This window comes from Panthera leo, chromosome D1 (genome assembly GCF_018350215.1).
Source record: "Panthera leo isolate Ple1 chromosome D1, P.leo_Ple1_pat1.1, whole genome shotgun sequence".
Lineage (NCBI taxonomy): Eukaryota > Metazoa > Chordata > Mammalia > Carnivora > Felidae > Panthera > Panthera leo.
Genome location: NC_056688.1, coordinates 34,866,590 through 34,893,988, shown reverse-complemented (window position 1 = coordinate 34,893,988; position 27,399 = coordinate 34,866,590).

Here is a 27,399-nt window from a genome sequence, read left to right as displayed (position 1 = left end):
TAAGAGATTGCTACGGCTGAGGTCAGAGAGGTCTTTTCCTGCTTTCTCCTCTAAGGTTTTGATGGTTTCCTGTCTCACATTCAGGTCCTTTATCCATTTTGAGTTTATTTTTGTGAATGGTGTGAGAAAGTGGTCTAGTTTCAACCTTCTGCATGTTGCTGTCCAGTTCTCCCAGCACCATTTGTTAAAGAGACTGTCTTTTTTCCATTGGATGTTCTTTCCTGCTTTGTCAAAGATGAGTTGGCCATACGTTTGTGGGTCTAGTTCTGGGGTTCCTATTCTATTCCATTGGTCTATGTGTCTGTTTTTATGCCAATACCATGCTGTCTTGATGATGACAGCTTTGTAGTAGAGGCTAAAGTCTGGGATTGTGATGCCTCCTGCTTTGGTCTTCTTCATCAAAATTACTTTGGCTATTCGGGGCCTTTTGTGGTTCCATATGAATTTTAGGATTGCTTGTTCTAGTTTCGAGAAGAATGCTGGTGCAATTTTGATTGGGATTGCATTGAATGTGTAGATAGCTTTGGGTAGTATTGACATTTTGACAATATTTATTCTTCCAATCCATGAGCAGGGAATGTCTTTCCATTTCTTTATATCTTCTTCAATTACCTGCATAAGCTTTCTATAGTTTTCAGCATACAGATCTTTTACATCTTTGGTTAGATTTATTCCTAGGTATTTTATGCTTCTTGGTGCAATTGTGAATGGGATCAGTTTCTTCATTTGTCTTTCTGTTGCTTCATTGTTAGTGTATAAGAATGCAACTGATTTCTGCACATTGATTTTGTATCCTGCAACTTTGCTGAATTCATGTATCAGTTCTAGCAGACTTTTGGTGGAGTCTATCGGATTTTCCATGTATAATATCATGTCATCTGCAAAAAGCGAAAGCTTGACTTCATCTTTGCCAATTTTGATGCCTTTGATTTCCTTTTGTTGTCTGATTGCTGATGCTAGAACTTCCAGCACTATATTAAACAGCAGCGGTGACAGTGGGCATCCCTGTCGTGTTCCTGATCTCAGGGAAAAAGCTCTCAGTTTTTCCCCGTTGAGGATGATGTTAGCTGTGGGCTTTTCATAAATGGCCTTTATGATCTTTAAGTATGTTCCTTCTATCCCGACTTTCTCAAGGGTTTTTATTAAGAAAGGGTGCTGGATTTTGTCAAAGGCCTTTTCTGCATCGATTGACAGGATCATATGGTTCTTCTCTTTTTTTTTTGTTAACGTGATGTATCACGTTGATCGATTTGCGAATGTTGAACCAGCCCTGCATCCCAGGAATGAATCCCACTTGATCATGGTGAATAATTCTTTTTATATGCTGTTGAATTCGATTTGCTAGTATCTTATTGAGAATTTTTGCATCCATATTCATCAGAGATATTGGCCTGTAGTTCTCTTTTTTTACTGGGTCTCTGTCTGGTTTAGGAATCAAAGTAATACTGGCTTCATAGAATGAGTCTGGAAGTTTTCCTTCCCTTTCTATTTCTTGGAATAGCTTGAGAAGGATAGGTATTATCTCTGCTTTAAACGTCTGGTAGAACTCCCCTGGGAAGCCATCTGGTCCTGGACTCTTATTTGTTGGGAGATTTTTGATAACCGATTCAATTTCTTAGCTGGTTATGGGTCTGTTCAAGCTTTCTATTTCCTCCTGATTGAGTTTTGGAAGAGTGTGGGTGTTTAGGAATTTGTCCATTTCTTCCAGGTTGTCCAATTTGTTGGCATATAATTTTTCATAGTATTCCCTGATAATTGTTTGTATCTCTGAGGGATTGGTTGTAATAATTCCATTTTCATTCATGATTTTATCTATTTGGGTCATCTCCCTTTTCTTTTTGAGAAGCCTGGCTAGAGGTTTGTCAATTTTGTTTATTTTTTCAAAACACCAACTCTTGGTTTCATTGATCTGCTCTACAGTTTTTTTAGATTCTATATTGTTTATTTCTGCTCTGATCTTTATGATTTCTCTTCTTCTGCTGGGTTTAGGCTGCCTTTGCTGTTTGCTTCTATTTCCTTTAGGTGTGCTGTTAGATTTTGTATTTGGGATTTTTCTTGTTTCTTGAGATAGGCCTGGATTGCAATGTATTTTCCTCTCAGGACTGCCTTTGCTGCGTCCCAAAGCATTTGGATTGTTGTGTTTTCATTTTCGTTTGTTTCCATATATTTTTTAATTTCTTCTCTAATTGCCTGGTTGACCCACTCATTCGTTAGTAGGGTGTTCTTTAACTACCATGCTTTTGGAGGTTTTCCAGACTTTTTCCTGTGGTTGATTTCAAACTTCATAGCATTGTGGTCTGAAAGTATGCATGGTATAATTTCAATTCTTGTAAACTTATGAAGGGCTGTTTTGTGACCCAGTATATGATCTATCTTGGAGAATGTTCCATGTGCACTCGAGAAGAAAGCATATTCTGTTGCTTTGGGATGCAGAGTTCTAAATATATCTGTCAAGTCCATCTGATCCAATGTATCATTCAGGGCCCTTGTTTCTTTATTGACTGTGTGTCTAGATGATCTATCCATTTCTGTAAGTGGGGTGTTAAAGTCCCCTGCAATGACCACATTCTTATCAATAAGGTTGCTTATGTTTATGAGTAATTGTGTTATATATTTGGGGGCTCCGGTATTTGGCGCATAGACATTTATAATTGTTAGCTCTTCCTGATGGATAGACCCTGTAATTATTATATAATGCCCTTCTTCATCTCTTGTTACAGCCTTTAATTTAAAGTCTAGTTTGTCTGATAGAAGTATGGCTACTCCAGCTTTCTTTTGGCTTCCAGTAGCATGATAAATAGTTCTCCATCCCCTCACTCTCAATCTAAAGGTGTCCTCAGATCTAAAATGTGTCTCTTGTAGACAGCAAATAGATGGGTCTTGTTTTTTTATCCATTCTGATACCCTATATCTTTTGGTTGGCGCATTTAATCCATTTACATTCAGTGTTATTATAGAAAGATACGGGTTTAGAGTCATTGTGATGTCTGTATGTTTTATGCTTGTAGTGATGTCTCTGGTACTTTGTCTCACAGGATCCCCCTTAGGATCTCTTGTAGGGCTGGTTTCGTGGTGACAAATTCCTTCAGTTTTTGTTTGTTTGGGGAGACCTTTATCTCTCCTTCTATTCTAAATGACAGACTTGCTGGATAAAGGATTCTCGGCTGCATATTTTTTCTGTTTAGCACACTGAAGATATCGTGACAAGCCTTTCTGGCCTGCCAAGTTTCAGTAGAGAGATAGGTCACGAGTCTTATAGGTCTCCCTTTATATGTGAGGGCATGTTTATCCCTTGCTGCTTTCAGAATTTTCTCTTTATCCTTGTATTTTGCCAGTTGCACTATGATATGTCGTGCAGAAGATCGATTCAAGTTACGTCTGAAGGGAGTTCTCTGTGCCTCTTGTAATTTCAATGCCTTTTTCCTTCCCCAGTTCAGGGAAGTTCTCAGCTATAATTTCTTCAAGTACCCGTTCAGCACCTTTCCCTCTCTCTTCCTCCTCTGGATACCAATTATGCGTATATTATTTCTTTTTAGTGTATCACTTAGTTCTCTAATTTTCCCCTCATACTCCTGGATTTTTTTATCTCTCTTTCTTTCAGCTTCCTCTTTCTCCATAACTTTATCTTCTAGTTCACCTATTCTCTCCTCTGCCTCTTCAATCCGAGCCGTAGTGGTTTCCATTTTGTTTTGCATTTCGTTTAAAGCGTTTTTCAGCTCCTCGTGACTGTTCCTTAGTCCCTTGATCTCTGTGGCAATAGATTCTCTGCTGTCCTGTATGCTGTTTTCAAGCCCAGAGATTAATTTTATGACTATTATTCTAAATTCACTTTCTGTTATATTATTTAAATCCTTTTTGATCAGTTCATTAGCTGTTGTTATTTCCTGGAGATTCTTCTGAGGGGAATTCTTCCGTTTGGTCATTTTGAATAGTCCCTGGAGTGGTGAGGACCTGCAGGGCACTTCCCCTGTGCTGTTTTGTATAACTGGAGTTGGTGGGTGGGGCCGCAGACCGACCTGATGTCTGCCCCCAGCCCACCGCTGGGGCCACAGTCAGACTGGTGTGTGCCTTCTCTTCCCCTCTCCTAGGGGCGGGATTCACTGTGGGGTGGCGTGGCCCATCTGGGCTACTTGCCCACTGCCAGGCTTGTGGTGCTGGGGATCTGGCGTATTAGCTGGGGTGGGTAGGCAAGGTGCACGGGGGCAGGAGGGGCAGGAGGGGCAGGCTTAGCTCGCTTCTCCTTAGGTGATCCACTTCAGGAGGGGCCCTGTGGCAGCGAGAGGGAGTCAGATCCGCTGCCGGAGGTTTGGCTCCGCAGAAGCACAGAGTTGGGTGTTTGCGCGGAGCGAGCAAGTTCCCTGGCAGGAACTGGTTCTCTTTGGGATTTTGGCTGGGGAATGGGCGGGGGAGATGGCGCTGGCGAGCGCCTTTGTTCCCTGCCAAGCTGAGCTCTGCCGTCCGGGGGCTCAGCAGCTCTCCCTCCCTTTGTCCTCCAGCCTTCCAGCTTTCTGAGCAGAGCTGTTAACTTATGACCTCCCAGATGCTAAGTCGCGCTTGCTGTGGGAACACAGTTCGTCCGGCCCCTCCGCTTTTGCCAGCCAGACTCGGGGGCTCTGCTTAGCCGGCGAGCCGCCCCTCTGCCCCGGCTCCCTCCCGCCAGTCCGTGGAGTGCACACCGCCTTGCTGCCCTTCCTACCCTCTTCCGTGGGCCTCTCGTCTGCGCTTGGCTCCGGAGACTCCGTTCTGCTAATCCTCTGGCGGTTTTCTGGGTTATTTAGGCAGGTGTAGGTGGAATCTAAGTGATCAGCAGGACGCGCGGTGAGCACAGTGTCCTCCTACGCCGCCATCTTCCGGAACTCCCCCTAAGCAACATTTTAGAAATAAGGCAAAATTTAATGTGTTGATAGGGAAATATCTTTATAACATGGTAAAAACAAAACGATGCAATATAATTCTGTATAATATAATGACATTTGTCTATATTTAAATGTATGTGCATCTATATTTTATGATTTACATGTAGTATATAATACATATTACATAAATATATGCAATACATATAACATATATGTTAATACATATCAATCTTAAAATATAGATGCACATACATAGACTATGTGGGATGTGAAATCTTGGCTTCCTTGATTCGAACACTACTTTTGGGACTTTAGAAAAGTTTCATCATCTTTCTGTGTCTCATATTTTCTTCTGTAATATGAACTGCAAAATTTGACATAAAGCAAAATTAAAATGATATTAATTTTGAAGATTAAATAAATTAGTGAATGTATGCCTTTAGAACACTGCCTGTGATACTATAAGCAGTCATCATTACCATTACCATCACTATCATCATCTCTATCATTATCATTATAGAGCGTGTGTGTGTGTGTGTGATTACTGGTTGAATATTTAAAATATTAAATGGTATACATCCTTTAAAATTTATTTTCGAGAGAGAGAGAGAGCATGAGTGGGGGGGACAAGAGGGAGAAAGAGAGAGAAGGAGAGAAAGAATCCCAAGGAGGCTCCACACTCAGTGCACTCAGTGCAGTTCCTGACACACGGCTCAGTCCTACGACCCTGGAATCATGATCTGAACTGGAATCAAGAGTTGGACAGTCAACAAACTGAGCCACCCAGGTGCCCCTAAATTGTATATATATTTTAAAATATAATATAAACCAGGAAATTAAACTACTATTGAAATGCACTTTGTATGTCTATTAGTTTGCTAGCATTGCTATAGCCAAACACCACAGACTGCATGGCTTAAACACAGAAATTTATTTTCTTACAATTTTGTAGGCTAAAAATATGAAATCAAGGTGCTGACAGAGTTGTTTCCTTCTAAGAATCATGAGGGGAAAAAACTGTTCCTGGACTTTCTTGGGCTTGTAGATGGGTGTCTTCCACCAATGTCTTCACATCCTTTTCCCTCTGTATCTGTCTGTGTCCAAATCTCTTCTTGTAAATACCATCAGTCTTATTGAATAAAGTCATATTTACTCCATTTTACTATAATTACCACTGTAAGGCCTTACCTCCAATAAAGGTCACATTCTGCAGTGAGGTTAGGACTTCAGCATATGAATTTGGTGGGCATGGAGTTTGAGGAGGAACACAATTAAGCCTATAACTGTATGCTAAATACTAAACCCTCACTTGGTCACATTTTTGTTATTATAATTTGCATATTTTAGAAATAGTATTATTGTTAACATCAGCATGCTCTATCTTTCTCCATTCCTTTATATTTTTATTAGTAAATACCCTTATTAATACACAGACATTAAAATTAGAACATAATATTATGATTATATAGGTAAATCTTCTAACACACTGGGCAAAGTAGACGAGTGTTTATTTTTTTAACTTTTTATTTAAATTCTAGTTAGTTAACAGATATGGTAAAATTGGTTTCAGATGTAGAATTTAGTGATTCATCACTTACATATAACACACAGCATTATATGTAAGTACCCTCCTTAGTACCCTTCTAACAAGTGCCCTTCTTAGTACCCATCCCCCATCTAGCCTATTTCCCCACCCTCCACCCTTCTAGCGACCCTCAGTCTGTTCTCTATAGTTCAGATCATTGTTCAGCTTGATGGCTTCTACTACTCTATCCTCCAGATCACTAATCTGTTCTCCTTCATCTAGTCCTCTATCTATTCTAACGTATTTTTACTTTCAATTATTGACTTCTTCATCTCTGATTGGTTCTTTCTTATGTTTTATGTTTTATATCTTTTTGTTAAGGATCTCACTGAGTTCATACACTCTTTTCTCAAGTCCAGTGTCTTTATGACCCTTACTTTAAATTCTCTATCAGACATATTACTTATCTCCATCTCATTTACGTGTCTTGCTTTGACTTTGTTCTGTTCTTTCATTTGGGACATATTCTTCTGTCTCCTCATTTTGTCTAACTTGTCTATCTGTGTGTGTTAGCAAAGTCAGCTGTGTCACTTCATTTTGAAAATACTGGCCTTATAAAGCAGAGATCCTTTAGTTCCCTACAGTGCAACAGCCCCTATTTACCAGAACCTGGCACTTCAGGGATGTCTCCTGTGTGTTGTGTGCACCCTACTGTTATGGCTGAGCCATTTTTACCTTCAGTCCAGTCATCTGTGATGGCTCTTTGCCTGTTGTGTACAGAATTTGTTCTTATGTTGTTAGTGGGTCAGTCTGGGGCTACCTTGTGCATATGTTCTGTCAGAACAGGCATTTGCCAGAGACGCAGTAGAACCAAACTGCAGGACACTTTCCCTGTGTTGTCCTCTAAGAAGCTTTCATTGGTGGACAGGACCCGCAGTCAGACCAGATGTCTGTCCTGAGCTCACTGCTTGGGCAGCTGTCTGACTGGTGTGTGTGGTTATCTTCCCCTCTCTCTGGGGCAGAAGCCACTTTGGAGTGGAGCGTGCCCCTGTTGGAGCTACTTGCACACTATCAGGCTTGTGGCACCACTTTGGGTGGGATCTGGCTAAGAGCATATTGGAGAAGGCAAGTCTGCAGGAGAGCACATGGGAGGAGGCTTGTGATGCCAGCAAGGTCCATGCTGTAAGAGGGGACCTGCAGCTGCCCAGGACCATGTCAGGCTGGGTTGGAAGAGGCAGATCTGCAGAAGCACCTGGGGTGGGCCATGTGGTTTTAGTAAGGTTTGCAAAGGTCTGCTTTGGGAGGGGATTTGGAACTGAGGCCTGGCTGGATGAAGTGTGACTGCAGGAGAACATGGGGACAGGATGCACCGTTAGCAGTTAGGGAGGGAGTGTTGGCACTATGCCCATTCCTGCAGGTGTTTGTGTGTCTAGGCTTGGGAAGTGGGGGTTGGGGGAATGGTGCCTGGTAGGTCTTCTTGGAAAAGTCTCCCAAGGATACTTGCCCCTCCACCACATGCTCTGAGATTAGTAAACAAATCTCCCTCCAGTATATTCCAGGCATTTTTTTTGAAAGCTTCATTTCTCCCTCTCTTCTCTCTTTATATCCCAAACTTTTCTTTAAACTGCTGCTTCTATGCTGTGTCTCAGCAGGGCTGTTTGTTGTGCTGTTTCTTTAAGGGCAGGGATTCACTTTTCTCTTGCAATCCCAACTCTCCCAGAACCAGCCTACTCTTTTTAAAAGTTCCAGGTGTTAAGCCCCATGTATTGTAAAAACACAAGAAATTCAAACCATTCTAGTTTTCAAAGTCAAATGTTATGGGGATTTGTCTTCCCTAATGCAGTTTCCATGTGCCTGGGGTGACTGCTATGAGGCTCTGTTTTACCCCTTTCTGCCCCCATGGCATCCCACCCTCCTGCAGACAGTCCTACAGGTCCATTTAGCTTAGGACTGCATCTCTGCCCTTCCATCCTCTTTGATGTGACCTCTTTTGTACATTCAGATGTGGAGAGTCTGTTCTGCCAGGTGAGGGTCATTTTCTGGGTTATTTATATTGACCGTGGGTGTCATTTAGTTGTATGCTTGGGATGAGGTGAGCCTTTGATCCTCCTACTCTACCATCATCCCCAGAAGTCCTTTACTTTTCACTTAAAAGATAATTTCATAGTGTACAAAATGCTAGGTTTTCGGGGTTTTAGCTCAACACTTTAAATACTTCACTCCACTCTTATTTGCATGGTTTCTGAGAATTTAGATATAATGCTTATCTTCACTGTTCTATAATGATTGGTTTTCCTCATCCCTCTGGCTTTTTTTTTCAAGATTTCTTTCTGTATCTTTAATTTTCTGAAGTTTGAATATAATATGCCTAATTATTTCTTTTTTGGACATTTATCTTGGTTGGTGTTCTCTGTGCTGCCTGGATCTATGATTTGATATTTGACATTAATTCAAGAAAATCCCAGTCATTATTGCTTCACGTATTGCTTCTCTCTTTCTTTACTTCTAATTTTTCCACTCGATTAATGTTAAACCATTTGTAGGTGTCTCCCTGTTCTTAGATATTCTGTTCTGGGTTTTGTTGTTGCTGCTTGGTTTTTTGTTCAGGTTTTTTTTTTCCTGTTTTTCAGTTTCAGAAATTTCTATTGTTACATCCTCAAGCTCAAAGATTCTTTCTTCAGCCATGTTCAGCATACTAATGAGACCATCAAAGGCATTCTTCATTTCTGTTGGCAGGGCTTATGATATCTAGAATTTATTTTTGATTCTTTCCTAGAATTTCCATTTCTATGCTTTTTTAAAAAATTTCTAATGTCTATTTATTTTTGAGAGAAAGAGACAGAGAGAGAGAGAGAGAGAAAGAAGAGAGAATAAGCAGGGGAGGGGCAGAGAGGGAAGGAGACACAAAATCCAAAGTAGCTCCAGGTTCTGAGCTGTCAACACAGAGCCCGACGCAGGGCTCGAACTCAGGGACCACAAGATCATGACCTGATAAGGTCAAACGTTTAACCGATTGAGCCACCCAAGCACTCCATCCATCCCTATGCTTTCATTTTCTATCCGTCCTTGAATGTTGTCTAATTTTTAAATTAAAGCCTTCAGCATAGTATTCAGTTTTTCTTTAATTCTGATCTGATAATTCCAACATCCATATCTGCGTCTAGTTCTCATGCTTGTACAGTCTCTTCAAACTATTTTTTCTACCTTTTAGTAGGCTTTGTAATTATATTTGAAAGATGAATGTGATGTTATGATTAAAAGAAACTGTAGTAAATTAGTCTGTAATAATGTAGTGGTGATATATATGAGAAGGGATAACATTTTATAATCCTATGATAAACTCTCAGTCTTAGGTGGGACAGAATGGTTAGAGGGGGCTAGAATTGGGTATTTCCCTATCCCCACACAGGTTAGGTCCTGAGGGCGGGCCTTATAATTTCTCCTGAGGGCAGGCCTTGTTAAGAAGAACAAAATCCTCTAGCACATTTCAAAATGGTTACTTTTACCTTGCTCCTTGTTGGAAACATGAGAGGATTTTTCTTCAATATTCCCTGTAGGAACCTGGTAGAGCTCCTGGAGGTAGAAATCATAAAATCATGGGGCACATCATATTATTCTGCCCTCTTAGAATTTTTAACCCACAGATCAAAGCCTCCAGCAATTCGTCATTTACAGTTTTCCTACCCTAGTACTAGCTTCTGCTCTGTGTGATAATGAATATATGGCATTAAATTGTATGTTGAATGTGGCTAAAACCATGGGTGTCCAGAAGTTTATAGTCTTAAGTGCTTACATTAGTAAATAAGAGCACCTGAAAATCAATGATCTATAAGTATTTAATTCAAAAGTTTGAATAAGAGCAAACTAAACTCACATAAACAGCCAACAGTCTATTACAATGATTGTCATTGTTCTTCTTTGTTTTATTTTTATGTAAAGCCTGTGAGAAAAATATTTTCTATTCTTAACAGTTTGGATAAAATTTCATGCTGATTTGACATTTTTTATTTGTTTTGTTTTAAATCAAATGGCATATATTTTACTCAGGTATTTCTGAAATGGGAATTTTACAAATAAATATTCTTTTTCATGTCAGATCTTTTGTAAAGACCCCTAATTATAGAATGCCTATTGTTTAGCTTATACAGAGAAATAAAATAAAATACAGAGAAATAAAAACCCACCACAATGATAACAAAATTTGCCAAAAAGAATTTATAAGAGCTATGTCAACATAATGGTGTAAGGGGCACATTAAGGAGTCATAGCAACAATTGATGTTGATTATGAGACTGCATGGATACAGATGAATATACAACAAGATTGAAGATGTGAACCTAAAGAAAATGAGGCAGAGGAAGAGGATAGTCACTTATGACTGTCCAGGTTGTGGTGAGGAATATCCTTTATGACTTGGCTAGGTATTATGCTCAATATTTTATATACTACAACTCGCTTAATCCCAAGAGCAATATAATGAGTCATGTATCTATTGTATTGATAGAGTTTCAGGGAGCTTGAGTTATTTGACCCAGGTCATGTAATTAATAAACTCTGAAATTGAAATTCAAACTCACATCTACCTGTGTATAATTTCCAATCTGTTTCCATTTCTAGGATGCAATTAAATAATTAAAATGTTTTTAACATCTGTTGATATAAGCTATAAAAATTTGGATGAAGAGGAAGCAAAACTGCAAGAACCAAAATACTATCTGGATCCACAGATGTGAAAGCCTAGAGATAGATCCTTCAAAAATGGTTTTGACATGAATGTGGTGAGAGTATCCGCTACCAGCTGGAAGCTCCTGAATAAAAGTTAATACCAAAAATAGCTGTCAAATTGAATCAGGACAAAGGGGTAGAGCTAAAGACTGTGTAGGTTTATTTTAGCAGCCTACAAGCACAAAATACTTCCATCTAGTTTACTGCAGCCTCAAATCCTATTACCTGTATTTTCTTACAGGATTTGTTTTCTGTTAAACTAAAAAGAGACACATGTTCAAAATAAATCAAAAGCAAAAAAAAAAAAAAAAAAGGAATACACAACATGTTAAGACTGATTTGGGATACATTTTTACTTTTAAAAATTATTTTCTCTAACCCACCTTAAAAAAGCTTTAATGGTTATAACTAAACTCAATAGTATAAAAATAAATTTGATTCAAAATATTTTCAAATTCATGAAAATATTAAGGAGTTTAAGGAAAGGCAATGTGAAAGACAGAGTATCAGAAACACCTGTGAAAAACTTGACTACACTAATAATTTTGTAAAAATGATGGAATAGTTCATACAGAAAGAAGAAAAATAAAAACAAATGTTTTTTCATATGTCTTACAATGTTAGTGAAGCAGCCAAAAGCAGAAATATGTATATATATGGCTTCAAAGATGTTAAGAAATTGGCTTATTCACTCACTCGGCAAATGATTATTGACAGAATGGTATAAGTAGTAATTTTTACAGTAATTATAATTTAATGAGTCAAAAGCCTTTATATAAGCAGTTCTATAAATATGTTAATATCTTTAGTAAAAAATGGAGACATTCTACTCTTAGAGAAGGAAGGAAAAAAAGGAGTAGGTAGAAAAGGAGGAAGAGAAGGAGGAACTCTGGAGTTAGGGTCCAGCAATCTGAGTTTCAATCAGTCCTCCAGATGATTCTGAAGTATGCTAAAGTTTGAGAATGATTGGTTGAAATTAAAGAGAAAGGCAAACAAGTATGTTGGCATATTTAGATGACTTCCCCAATTTTTACAAGAAAGTAGAAAGTATTAATGATTGAGGGAAAAATAAAACTGGAAAAGAATAGAAATTGCATACTTCAGGTCGTATTTGTGTTAAGAAAAAATATCCTGCTTTTTTAAAGATGATAACAAACATATATATATATATACATATATATATATATATGTATATATACACACACACACACACACACATATACATATATGTGTGTATATATATATATACACACACACATATATGTATATATATATATATACACATGTATACATATATAAAGATAATTTTAATAAATGATCATAAAAGGAGAAAAAGAATAGAAGAATGAACATTTATTAACCACACACTATGTACTAGTTATTCACATGCATTCTCCGTTTTACTCTTCACAACTCTCTGATTAATGGATAAAGCAGGGATACCAGCACACCCAACCTTATGCATATTCTATATACAATCTTATGGTGACTCCATATATATGAAATTTTACACATCATCTGAATTTCAAAGGTATGCTTCTCTGTGGAAATGAAATATGCCAGAATGTCTTTCCACATATTGTAATATAAATAGAGGGTGTTCAATGTCAATATTAAAGTGAAAATCCATTATAGCACATTTGAAATAGCCCAAATTTGGATACTAGTATTTTGTCATTAGCTGTAGCCTGCAGCAGGTTGATGCAGATAATTTAATCAATTGCATAATAATGCTACTCCCACATTTTTCATGTTGATTGTTTTAAACTCTGTTTATACTATTTTAGTGGAATTTTCTGTTCTTAAAATTTCCTTCGAAGCAAGTGATAGTAACTCAATATAAATTAATTGAAGTGAAAGAGGGATCTACTGAAAGATCATGAACAAAGTGAGAGCAGACAGACAGATGGAAAAGCTGTGTCTTATTAAGTCCTTATTCTTTCAGGTGCAGACCATAAGCCAGGGATTTGGAGGCAAGTAATATATGAAAAATAATTTCCAGTGAAAACTAATAGGAGGTGGGTAAAAGAGGACAGGGAGGAAGTTCATCAAAAGTATGATTTCAGGTGAGGCTCAGACTCATGTTGGTCCTCCAGGGAGCTCTGAAGTGTACATTCTACTTCAGCATTTGTTGCTCATCTATGCAAAAAAGTGAGGTTTGTATCACATCAGTCAAGCATTGAGTACAGCAGGCATCATCAGCTTTAGCTGTGTTTTTCTCAAGCTATCTGAGTGGTCAGGAGGCTCCTGAGGCCAAAGACAATTCTCTGAAAAAGACTGCAGATATGAGCAATTAGCAGCAAAGCATAAGAATCTGAGAGATGAGCACACAGAACTGGTAAAAAAGGATTGAGGGGATCTTGGCGGGAACCAGTAGAACCCATGCTAGAAAGACATGTAGAGCTGAGCCTTAGGAATTGCTGGGACTCACTGATTGAATGTTTTGACCATGTCTCCCATTTCCACTCTTTGCACTAGATTCCTTACTCTCTACCTGTAGAACACTTTTCTATAACCTGGCAGACATTACTCCTATATTTTATATATTGCAGCTTCAGCTAATAGAGAGAGAAAAACTCTCTTAGTCTCAAGATCAGAAATCCTAGGAAAGGATTCATTGACCTTATTTTTAAAGTGACAATATTTAACTCACTTTCTGCAACTGGAGGTCAAGGGGTGGGGATGGTTTGTGAGAATATGCCAACTACCTCCAGGGTGATTACAATATGGGCAGAGAGAGGTAGTTCCTAGAAGAAAAGGTAAAGTCTGGGCAGTTGGTCTTAGGGTTCTCAACTAACCACAAAGTGTAAACTGTATTGATTAATAAGCTAAAGCGGATCTTCCCCTACATAAGTCCTTTCTGGTACCTAAATTGGGAGAGAAAAAACAATTAAAAGTAACAATAAAAACTTTAATTTCAGAAGTAATAGCATTGTAAATGTAAACAGGGGGAAAAGAAGGCAAAATCTGAACCTATATAATGCTCCAGGATAATGAGGATAATTAAAATTTCATTATTTTGTAATAATGCATACATGTATATACATGTCCTGTAGGTATTAATCTTTTCAAAAATTCCCCTTATTTAGTTTTGAAATATTCTACTTTCTGGCACATGAAATGGCTTGTTAAATAATTATGCATGCCTGTTTGCTTGCTTAATTATCAAGACGGATTTTTAAAAGGCTCATTTTTGGTTCATTCTCGCAGTGGAAAGCAATGACTCAAATTGCTTTTACTATAAGAAAGTAATGAAATGTTATTTCCACTCCAGTGAAAATAACCAGTGTCTTCCAAAGGCATATATATTTTTGTAATTGAAAGAATACTGTCATATTTTTCTGTGATAACTGAAATTCCTCTTGTAAAGTTTTAATATTTGTAAGACTTGAAGGAGAGAACTCTTCTCAACTTGTTTAGTTCATACTATTCTAAACAAAATCCATCACTTAAACCATGACCAGACAGTGATTGACAATTCAAATTGCCTTTCATAACTTAGATCAATTGCAAAATAGGAGTAAAATCAGAAATATATTTTGCAAAATGAAGAATGTTTTCATTATAATATTCTTCCCTATGGCACTTCAAAAAAGAAAACCAAGCATCGCAGCACTTTAATATGAAGCATTACAAATAATAAATGACATGCAATCACTAGTAGACTCTATTCTATCTGAATATTATATGCAATGAATTAATAATGTATCATCTATATTCTAAGATGAATTAAACAGAAGGAGGTAATTTTCTATGGATAAAAGTCTATCTAAGTGTGTATTTTTGTATGTCTTAAAAGTTTGGTCAAGTGGCTCACTCTGTTGGCTTATTATAATTTGATTTATGTAGCAAGTTTCCTCTTAAGATGCTGTTATGCTTCAGTGTTTACAAAATATAACTTTAAATATTTCTTATTATAAATAGCCTCAGAACTACAAGCATATTATATCTTCAATGTAAGTAAAGTTCAGGAAAACCAATGATGTGACTCTGGATTTTTTGTGAAAAAATCCAATTGACAACCAATGTTTTCTTTCAAATAAACATTATTTTTAGAACAGTTTTAGAAATGGAGAAAATTGGAAAAGTACTACAGAGAGTTTCCATATATTTTGTATCTGTTTCCCTTATGGTTAACATCTTACATTATATAACTGTTGGTATATTTGCTACAATTAATTAAGCATTATTATTATTAACATCCATACTGTATTCATATTCCCTTAGTTTTTGCCTAATGTCCTTATTCTGTTCCAGGATTCCTTCCAGGACACCATATTACATTTATTCATTGTATCTCTTTAGGCACTTAGCTGTGACAGTTTCCCAGACTTTCCTTGGTTTTGGCGATTTGACAGTTTTGACAAAATATATATTGTTCTGGTATTTTGTATGATGTCAGGCTACTGGCATGTATCTGATGTTCTCTCATGATTAGGCAGGTGTACATTCTGTGTTTTGGTGAGAAAGACTACAGAATCAAAGTGCCATTTTCATCACATCTACCAAGGGTACAAAATATCAATGTGACTTATTAAAGTTGATGTTAATCTTGATCTGAGGTAGTGTTTGTCAGGATTCTCCACTGTAAAGTTGTTTTTTTACCCCTTTCCATGCTATGATTGGAAGTCACTATATACAGCTCATACTTAGGTAGTAGGGTGTTATACTTTCCATCTTTAAAAAAAAAGTTTATTTTGAGAGAGAAAGATGCAGAGAGAGAGAGAGAGACAGAGGGAGGGAGGGGCAGAGAGAGAGAGAGAGGAGAGAGAGAATCCCAAGCAAACTCCCTGCTACAGTGGGGGTTTGATCTCACTAACTGTGAGATCATGACCTAAGGTGAAATCAAGAGGTGGATGCTCAACCGACTGAGCCACCAGGCGCCCATATACTTCCCATCTTTGAAGGTAGAGTATCTAAATTCACTATTTGAAATTCTTCTACATTCCAGATTTGTCTTTTTTCCCCATTTATTTATTCATATAATCATTGATTTATGTTAGTATGGATGTATGGATATTTATTTTCTATTTTGTATTATAATTCAACACTACATTGTTTATTTTGTTGCTCTGATTGTTGTAGTTAGCTATTGGGAGCTTTTGTAGTTATACTTGGTTCCTGTGTCCTTTAGATCTCCATCATTGTTCTTTTTTTCTTTTTTTCCTTAGCATTTTCCTTAATTTTAAGATATCCCGGGCTCATACTCTATTTCTTATCCCACTGATAGTTGAAAAGCTTTTTATCTTTTTTGTAAACAAATGTGTCTAATCAGAAGATATTTTTTTTCTATATGAAAGTTTTTTTTTTCATCTTTTGGGTCAGCTCCATGGTTCAAGGAAGAATGAAAGAAATTACCAACTGAATAAAACTGAACACTGCATTTGAATAGATATTTTATGAGAATCAAATAAGCAGTCCATGAACTCAACTACATCTCACCAAAAGAAAATATACAAACTAGGAAGCTTTCAGTTAGGCATTTGTCTTTGAACTAGGTAGTTATCCCCTTTGTAAAAACAAATTATAAAACATTCCACAAATTATACCAATTACAGCTGGGGCATCACTCCTCAAATGTGTGAGCATTTCTTTGTATTTTCACTTTGCCACCGAAATCTTCACCAGCAATCATTTGAGATCTTGGAAAACCTGAACTTAGGAACCAGAGACATAGTCTTGATCTTTTCTCATTTCTGCTGCTAACACCTTCTCTGTTTGAAGGTGCCCAAATTGACTCTACTTCTTCCCTGAGGTGCCAGGGAGCAATACCAACAACAACAACAACAACAACAACAACAACAACAACAACAACAGCTCAGATTCCCTAAGAGCTTTCTATGTGATAATTCTATGCTAAGCAGTTTATGTTTATTGTCTAACTTAACTCTCCCAACACCAGTATGAGATAAATATATTTTAGAATTCCAACTTAATTAATATCCTTAACAGGAAGGAAGTAAAGTAATACACTTCTCTTAATAATTATATTATATTGCCTTTTGTGGAGGTCCAAATCAGAGTTCCGGATTGGTTTAGAAGTAGTTGGCAGGATTGGTTAGGAAAAAGAGCTTAATAACATTATTACATTTGAAGGTTAGCAGCTATAGTTGGGGATACAGGTTTATGTATTATTATTTTTATCTGTTTGCTTTATGTTAGCATAAGACTAATGTATGAAGACATAATATTATTTCTGAGAAACTGTAATCCAAATTACCAAATTTCTGCTTTCTGAGACAGAAATTATTTTGATAATGGTAGAATGGATAGTACATAGGTTTTGAGTCACAAAGAGCTGAATTCAAATTCTGACTCTGCTGCTTGCTATTCTGGGATCTTGGACATCCTATTTGAATTTTCTCAGCCTCAGTTTCTCAGTGAGACACAAGAAGAATTATGTTAATGTCAAAGGATTATAGTAAGAATGAAACATGATAAATATGTCCAAGTTCTGATGTTCCTTGTGCTGCAAGTTTAGTACAAATATCTACTGAAGAACCTCACTAAAAACAGCCTCAGGAATTTTCAGATTAATATGAGTTGATCTCTTTCATCTAGTTATTGTTCATTTCTCTGCCACCTGTAATAATACGTTTCTAAATGCAACTTTATTGCATGCCTTTTGATAAATTGTTAGAATTATTACCTAAGTTTCTCCAAGTAGTATTCTCTCCTGAGACACAGAACTAACTTTCAATCCTGGGGGCTACAGGGCTAGGTTTTCTCCTAGACTTACCCTGGTTTCTTCCTCAAATACCCATAACTTATCGGTATTTCAGTGGTTGTGGGTTGTTTTCATAACAAACTTATGTCTGACATTTATTGAGATACAGTATATTTTATAGACAGCAATTAAGAATCAAAAACTGGTATAACAAATCCAGGATCTGAGGCTCAGTAGAAACTTTTGATAAGTGCAAATGGAAGAATTTCATTTTGTTTTTAATATCGAACTTTTGTTCTTTCCACTACAACATGATGCTTCTGGCATTTTATGTATTCAGTACTGTGACTCTTATTATATAATAGAGTGTATATAATCACTAGAATAAAGGAATGCAGATATTATAAAATCAAAATGAATGTTTACTTTAGAGATGCTGCCTGTGTACTAGTACCAATCCATATGCTAACCAATTTAGTAACATTGGATTACTTATTTAACCTCTTTTATCATGTCTGTTTTCTCTCTTCCTTAACACCTAATCCTTTATGTAGGAGTTGGAAAATCATTTCATAAAGGCCAGATAATAAATATTGTAGGCTTTCAGGGGCAGATGATCCTTGTTGCAACCACTGGACTCTGCCATTGAATCACAAAACCAGCCATAGACAATATGAAAACAAATGAGTGGGGTGTTGTTCTAATAATTTACAAAAATGGATTATGGACCAGATATGGCCCAGAGGCCATCATTTGCCTACCCCTGCTTTAAAAGATGCAGTTGGGCTAAATGAATTTTAACATTCCATTTTACAGTCTATACTCTTCTCTCAAAGAGAAATATGATTAATGGACTTGATTTAAATAAATCAATTTTAACATATTACAATACAGAGTGGATATACAAACTATGTTAATGCAGTCTAAGATGTGGTTCCCAGGAAGAGTGGTTAAAAGTAAGGTCCCTGGAGCCATAACTGCCTGGCTTTAAATCCTAGATCTCCCATTTATGACTTGGGTAATCATTAGAATTTGAGAGGTACTTTACCTCTCTCTACACAGTTTTCTCAATCATCAGTTGGGAATGGTGGCAATTTAGAGCAAGTCTATAAGTTCTGTGACACTTTTTCCACTGAGAAGTGTGGTCTGTATCTCTTCCTCTTGACTCTAAACTGCCCTTCATAATTCACCTGTAACCAACAAAATGTAGCAGACATGATCCTTTGCCTAGGCTGAGTCAGAAAACTATTGAGTATCTACCTGGTTTCTCTGTTTGTTCTGACAGGAGCCAGGCTGCCTGTACAAAGTCCAACTATTCTGAGATCTACATGTATTCATTTCAGTCAACAGCCCCTGCTGATCTCCCAGCCAACAACTAGCATTAATTTTGTGAGCTGTGTTGGAAACCTTGTCAGTTCAGGAATCAGAAAACTGTAGCCCTAGCTGTTATCCCACTATAGCTTCATGAAAGACCCTAAGTAAGAATTACCCAAAACTTACTAATTACCAATCTAAAAAAATTATGAACAAAATAAAACAATTGTTGCTTTACAACATTAAGTTTTGGAGAAATTTTGTATACAACAGCAGAAACCAGAAGGGAAGTAATAAAAACAATATTCCTTTTATGCTCGTTATATAAATTAAATGACCTAATGTGTATAAAAGTACTTAGAACAATGCCTGAGTAAGTATTGTACAGAATAAATACCTGTCTTTAAAAAATTATTGATATACTGGTAAATTTCAGCTTCCTAATAGAATGGAAAGTGGTGAATTTTGAGCATAAAGTTTAAAAGAATAAAAATCATAGGGGCGCCTGGGTGGCTCAGTTGGTTGAGCGTCCAACATCAGCTCAGGTCATGATCTCACAGTTCATGAGTTCAAGCCCCACGTGGGGCTCTGTGCTGACAGCTCCGAGCCTGGAGCCTGCTTCGGATTCTGTGTCTCCCTCTCTCTCTGCCCCTCTTCTGCTCGTGCTCTGTCCCTCTCTGTTTCTTAAAAACATATACATATAACATAAAAAAAAATTTTTTTAAGTTTAAAAAAGAATAAAAATCACTAAACTATTGAATAAAATATATTATTATGCAATGGAGTGACTTTTCCAGGAGGCACAGTGCCTAGGGCCCATGATACTTTTAGGGACACACAAAACTTTTAACTTTTATTTCTTTTAAAATCAGAAGGAAAAATATCTAATAATAGTGAATGTACCATAATCAATGAAGTCTGGGTTATATTTATCCTTATTATAATGTAATCATGTTTTTGAAATATATTTTATAGAGAAAGAACCCTACAAAGGCAAGAGTCCCTAGAGTCTGCAAAAGTCATAATATGTCTCCCCACCCCTCTCTCTGTATGTATATATACCTATATGTGTAAATATGTATATATACACATATATCTATCTATCTATCTATCTATCTATCTATCTATATATATGTGTAAATATGTATACACACACACACATATATATATATATATATATATATATATATATATATATATAGTTTTTAAGTCTTCTTTTAGAGCCTCTAACCTTAGTGTTACTCTGAAATTATTGCTTATAAACTTGTGATTTTTTTAAAAAAAATCATCTGCCTTTGTGATCATTGTTCAGTTTCTCATTCCTATAACCCTTTGTGACATAATTCATATATATATAAGACAAACTGGAGTTTTTATTGGTTAAAAGTCAAATGCTGGTGAAGTGAGAAAGAGTAAGATTGGACCTCAGGAGAAGCATTTAGGGTGAATGATATATAATTGTTAAAGAGATGCCATCTTTCTTGGTATTTCATCTTAAGTCTACTCTTAATTTTGTGCTTAAGGTCAGCTCTACTCTAAATAGCTTAATTTCTAAAACTCAAAGGAGGTGACCTGTAAGAACTGCTGGAATTTTATATCTTGGTTCAAGGTCATTTGGACATAGGGAGATTTTAATTTTTGAAGGTATCTTTTAATCTGCCCTGTGAATGACAGTCTCAAGAGAATGAGAGGAGAAACCACAGACTTATCTTGCAAAAGACACATCGATAAATGCCTGTTATTCAAAATATATAAAGAACTCTTAAAACGCAACCATAAAAAATAAACCCAATATATTTTATTTTTTAAGTTTATTCATTTATTTTGAAAAGAGAGCATGAGCAAGGGAGGGGGAGAGAGAGAGAGAGAGAGAGAGAGAGAGAGAGAGAGAGAGAAAGAGAATCCCAAACAGGTTCTGCAGGGTCAGCACAGAGCCCAACATGGGGCTCAAACTCACTAAACTGTGAGATTATGACACAAGCCAAAATCAAGAGTTGGACGCTTAACAGACTGAGCCACCCAGGCATCCCAGACACCCCAATTTAAAAATGGGCCCAAGACCTTAACAGACACTCTATTATGAAAATAGGCATATGGAAAATAAGCATATGAAAAGATGTTCAACATCATACGTCATCAAGGAAATGTAAATTAAAACAACAGTGAGACACCACTACATATTTGGAACACTGACAACACCAAATTCTGTGAAGAATGTAGCATAACAGAAACTCTCTCTCATTTATTGCTGGTGGGGATGTAAAAATGGTTGAGCCACGTTGGAGGACATAATCTTATCATATGATCCAGCAATTGTGCTATGTGGTATTTACCCAAAGGAGATGAAAGATAAGTCCATGCAAAAGCCTGCACATGAAGGTTTATAGCAGCTTTATTCATCATTACCAAAACGTGGAAGCAATCATGATAACCTTCAGTAGGTGAACTGATAAATAAACTGTGGTACATGCAGATAACAGAATATTATTCAGTGCCATGACAAGACATAGAAGTTATGTAAGTGCATTTTACTAAGTGAAAGAAACCAGTCTGAAAAAGCTACATACTGTATCATTCCAACTACATGACATTTTGGAAAAGGTGAAACTGCAGAGAAAATAAAAAGATAAGTGGTAGTTACGGACTGAGAGAGATGACTAAGAAGAACACAGACAATTTTCGGGACATTGAAAATACCCTGTATGATATTTTAATGTAGATATATGTTATTATGCATTTGTTCAAACTCATGAAATGTACAACACTAAAAGTAATCCATAATGTAAACCGTGGACTGGGTTTACTTTTAGTGTTGTACATTTCTTAACCAATTAAGCCACCCAGGCACCCCAAGACTTTATTTTTTGAAACAGTTTAATGTTCACAAAAAATTGAGAAAATTATACTCCTGCCCCCACACATGTATATAGCCTCCTCCATTAACAGCATCCCCCATTCCAGTGGTACACTTGTTATAATTGACCTTTCAAAATGACTCAATTGGTTAAGCATCCAACTCGTGATTTCAGCTCAAGTCATGATCTCATAGTTTGTGAGATCCAGCCCCATGTCAGGCTCTGGACTGTCAGAGCAGAGCCTGCTTGAGATTCTCTCTATCTCTCTCTCTCTGCTCCTTCCACATGTGCTTTCTCTCTCTCTATGTAAATAAATAAGTAAACATTTAAAAAAAGTCTTAATTTTTGGGGCGCCTGGGTGGCGCAGTCGGTTGAGCGTCCGACTTCAGCCAGGTCACGATCTCGCGGTCCGTGAGTTCGAGCCCCGCGTCAGGCTCTGGGCTGATGGCTCGGAGCCTGGAGCCTGCTTCCGATTCTGTGTCTCCCTCTATCTCTGACCCTCCCCCGTTCATGCTCTGTCTCTCTCTGTCCCAAAAATAAATAAAAAACGTTGAAAAAAAAAATTAAAAAAAAAAAATAAATAAAATAAAAATAAAAAAAGTCTTAATTTTAAAATAATTGTTTAAAAATGCAAAATATATTTAACAATTGTTGGTGTCGTTAGCCTGTAATTTACATGAAGGTATATCCCTCTCTCATTTTGTTGACATTATGTTGCAACAGCATGTAGAGAATACCTTTAAATTTTAAGTGGAATCTATGATTCCTCTAGCAGAATGAAGTATTAGCAATCATTTTCTATTCTTCTGATTGATCTTAAATCAGTTCTAAAAAAAAGGTAATCATGAAACCTGAAAGCACTCAACACATCCATGCATTAAGCACTGATAATTATGAGAAATTGGCCAGAAAATTTTTTTTTCAGAAAATTTTACTTCTAAATCAAGTCATTTCTGCTATTTGGTATAATGTTGACCAAAGTAGCAGTTATTTGACAAGTTTGAAAGAGAATCCTGACTTAGACTTCTTCAAAAATAAACTAGAGTGTGCTTTAACTAACCCTCCTTTATTGTTATTTGTTAAAAAAATCTTCACATGTAGGGCACTTATACTACTGCTGTGAAAAAATATTCAAAATAGTCCTTGCAATGTGGGGCTCATAAACTAGTTTGTGAAGAGAAATCTGCATGTGATATGGTAACATGTGCATGAAGTTCACTAAACTGACAAAAGAAATCAGGTTCTGATTCTGATTCTATAACTTTGTAGAAGTTGAAGAATTGTTACCAAATATTTTCTCTCCCTGAGCTTCACTTTCTTCTGCTGCTAGATTGAAATAATTAAGCCTGCCCCATCTGCTGCAACATGTGTTTATGAGGGGAGAGAAGTGGGGATATTACACATGAAACATTTAAATGGTAATGTAAGAAAGCAGGTTTGTAATAGCAGTAGGTTTAATGGCAAGAAATAAGGTGTAAATATCAGACTGACAGCATGTTATAGAAATTTAGATTTAGAAAGGAACCTTCACAGGTATGTCTTTATATTCAAAACCAACATTAATTAAACATGCACTGCAAACAGAAAGGATATTGGTCCCAGGAATGTGGAAAATTAATAGGAAATGACTTTTTATATTGGAAAAGTTTCACTCTAGAAGAGAACCTATATATAAATAAATAAACGTCCTATAAGAACTTCAGTAAACCATACATTTCTAGATTATTATGTTTGATAACTTAATAGTATCCATAAATTAGGAGAGAGGCCCATAGTACTTAATTTTATTTTTTAGGGATATTTAAAATTTTGCCATTTCACACAGGAAAGAAAATTTTCTTATCTCAAAAGGAGGAATATCATTACCTCAAAACAAAGGATGATATTTGCCATGATAAAATATATTCAATTTAGTAACCTCATGTATATTCACATTGATTTTATTCATTCTCATTTCACCATAGAACTATCAAAAACAAGCGCATAATAAAATACAGCTCTTAAATTGAATTTTGGAAAATCAAAATAAGTTTAAATAGTGAGATTATAAAAAGAGGTATGGCCAATTTATTCAATAAAATTAGCCTAGGTATGTTTTAGGAAAGGCTTCATTCATCGACGAAGTTACTCACAAGCTGAATCCTAAAATATGAAAGATAATAGAGAATGAAGCAAAAGTAGAAAAATATAAATGAATTTATAGTATAGTCATTAAGAGTTTGGTTTTTGTGTCAGGAATAGGTTCAACACTGACTCTAATCTGTAACTTTGGACAAGCCATGCAATCTCTTAAACATAAATTTGCTTTAACTGTACAGTGGAACTTTAAAATATAAATTTTTTAGATTATTGTGGTTACAAAAGAAAATTCATGAAAAACCTTAGCATACCTAGCATACATTAAGTGCTTAAATAAATATTGTTAAGATTCTTCTTTTACCATTACTTTTAGTACTTTTACTATTATTATTTTATGTAGTAAGAATGAAAGACCCAGTCAAGGTATGTGAAAGGTGGAGTGAGTGATATATGTTTTAGAACATAGAGCATATTTCATGTCATACTGGACCTTTGGAAGAACCAATCTATATTTTGTTCATAGAAAGCTCTTTTTGATATTACTATAGAGAGCAGATTTAATATAAGAATTGCAGCACAATTATTAACTTGGCTCTTCTTTCAATAGTCCAAGTGACACAGAATGATGGTATACTATGGAAAAAATGGCTATGAAGAGAAAGATCCTGATAAGGATTGCAGAGTTATTTAGGGAGCAATGAATGTGGTGAATCATCATGCGTTACGGTGTTTGTGAAGGAGACAGAAGACTTTAAGATGTACGCCAAATTTATCACTTATTTGAGATATAAATATAAAAATTTTCAGATATTCAGAGTGAACTATTTGGGGTATAGTGAGAACTTACTATAAAAGTTATTATTATTTTAAAATAATTAACCCCATAAACTCTGATATTCAAAACAACAATTTGAAGTAACTGAAAGAGTCTACAAAGTGGTAGAAATCACGTTTAACAAGTCTGATCTCTCCCTGTAGAGGGAATTAAATGCTGGGTGGTAAAAATATGCAGTACTTGCATTATATTCCAAAATTTTAAAAGGAGGACGTTGGACTATAAAACAATTGTTATGTGAAGTTTATTGATCTAAATGGATGGTTTTGTAATAAAGCCAACCTCTGTAAAAGGTAAATGTAAGCACTGCCCAAAGTAAAATGCTTGTAGCATTCTTTGATAGGGAGAAATATGCTAAAAGGCAGATTTAGTTAAAGAAATGATGGATGGTAGCTTGAAGTTCTGGTCTGGAAAATAAGTTTTTAGCTTTGCAAATAGCAGTGTTAACTGTAAGGAAAAACAATCTCTGCATTTATACTTGACTTTTATACAATATATGTTTTTAAATTCAAGAAATGAACTTGAGTTTTAGTAATACAATAAAAACGCTGAGATAAAGATATACTATTTGTTGGATTGACTATGTAATATTAGTGTCAGGCAGGTCAGTGGCAATTTTGACATTTTAGTAGACAATATATAAGATACAAGAAGTTTAACCTATCTTTTGTTAAAAACACAAGGGGAAGAGTAAACTTAAGATGTTATAATTCTCAGTTCCTAAAATAATCACAAAATTTTCTTCATACTTAGTTTTCCAAAATTTCTTAAAATTAAATTTCTGATCCACAGGCATCACAATAATATCATTAAATAAACAGACTATTAATACCAGTGAAGAGAATAATTCTTTGCATTGGCAGTATTAGCTCAATAGTTTTGAAGAGATTAAGTAAACACAACACACACACACACACACACACACACACACACACACAATTATTGGCACTAGGATCAAATACAAAAATTCTTATTAGAGACCCTGCTTCCTGCTATGTCACTAAACTTTACTGTCTAAACAAAATTACATTTGCTTTATGTAAGTCATCAGTGGTGATCATCACTTTTTCTTTTAATTCAATAAGAGCATCACTGTGCCAATGCTCAGATTAAACATTCTGCATCATGAAACAAGCAGATGAAGCGGGATGCTCCAGTAAGAACTAAATGACTGATGCCTTCAAAGTACATGCATAAATTAGAATTAAGCAAAGTATCAAACACATCAACCACATAGGCTTAAGTAAAAGAAAGGTTTCAGTTGATTATCACATATTTAATAATAAACTTTTAATGATAAAATGTTGGTGACTTGTAATGTTGAAATAAATGTAAGTAAAAATAAGTCATTAAATTATTCACCATGAAAGCAAATAAATATAAGTTACCAACACTTTGTTATAGTTTCCTGTGAACAAAAGTAGAAAAAAAAAGCATAAAAGTACATATTGTCATTACTGTCCAAACAACAAAACATAACAATTATTTCTGGGAGAATATTCTTTTCCCTGACATTGATTTTAGCATTTATTGATCAGATAGATTTTATATAAGGGCCATTAAGTAACATAATAAGCAACTGCTCCAATTTTAACTTTGCAGAGGATAGATGCACAGCATTTATGTTTCCCCTCTGGAAAAATGGAAGTTCATAGTTAAATCTATATGCACTGACAGTATTTATACAGTGGTCCTGAGTGCCACAATCTAGAAAAATCCAGATTAGGGGCGCCTGGGTGGCGCAGTCGGTTAAGCGTCCGACTTCAGCCAGGTCGCGATCTCGCGGTCCGTGAGTTCGAGCCCCGCGTCAGGCTCTGGGCTGATGGCTCGGAGCCTGGAGCCTGTTTCCGATTCTGTGTCTCCCTCTCTCTCTGCCCCTCCCCCGTTCATGCTCTGTCTCTCTCTGTCCCAAAAATAAATAAAAAACGTTGGAAAAAAAAAAATTAAAAAAAAAAAAAAAAAAAAAAGGTTTCCAACGGAAAAAAAAAAAAAAAAAAAAAATCCAGATTATATGACAATAAAGAAATATAATTTAAATAAATTTGAAGAATGTTTAACATAGGCTTTCAAAAAGTATCTATTTATAATCAGAATTATGATATAACGTTCTAAAGAGTCAACCTCCCAGACTTAACCCTCTAACCACTGACCAAGAATTTCTAAGTAGGATCATCATCTCTCCAAAGTATCAAAAATTTTTTGAGATTTTTGTGAGTGTGGATTATAGTGAGCTAATAATTTTATTTTCTAACAGTTAATAAAGTGTTCATATTTTATTTTAATTAAAGAAAAAGTCATATTCTTAGAGCAAGATTTGCAGATCATATATTTGATATCAAGTTTTAAAAATTTAACTTACCAGAAATAATTTAACAATTAAGAAACTCCATTTGTTTCTCCACAAGAGTGTATATATTAGCCATTAAAATAGGTCTAGGGGGCACCTGGGTGGTTCAGTCAGTTAAGCAACTGACTCTTGTTTTCAGCTCAGGTCATGATCTCCTGGTTTGTGAGATGGAGCCCCACATCAGGCTCTGTGCTGG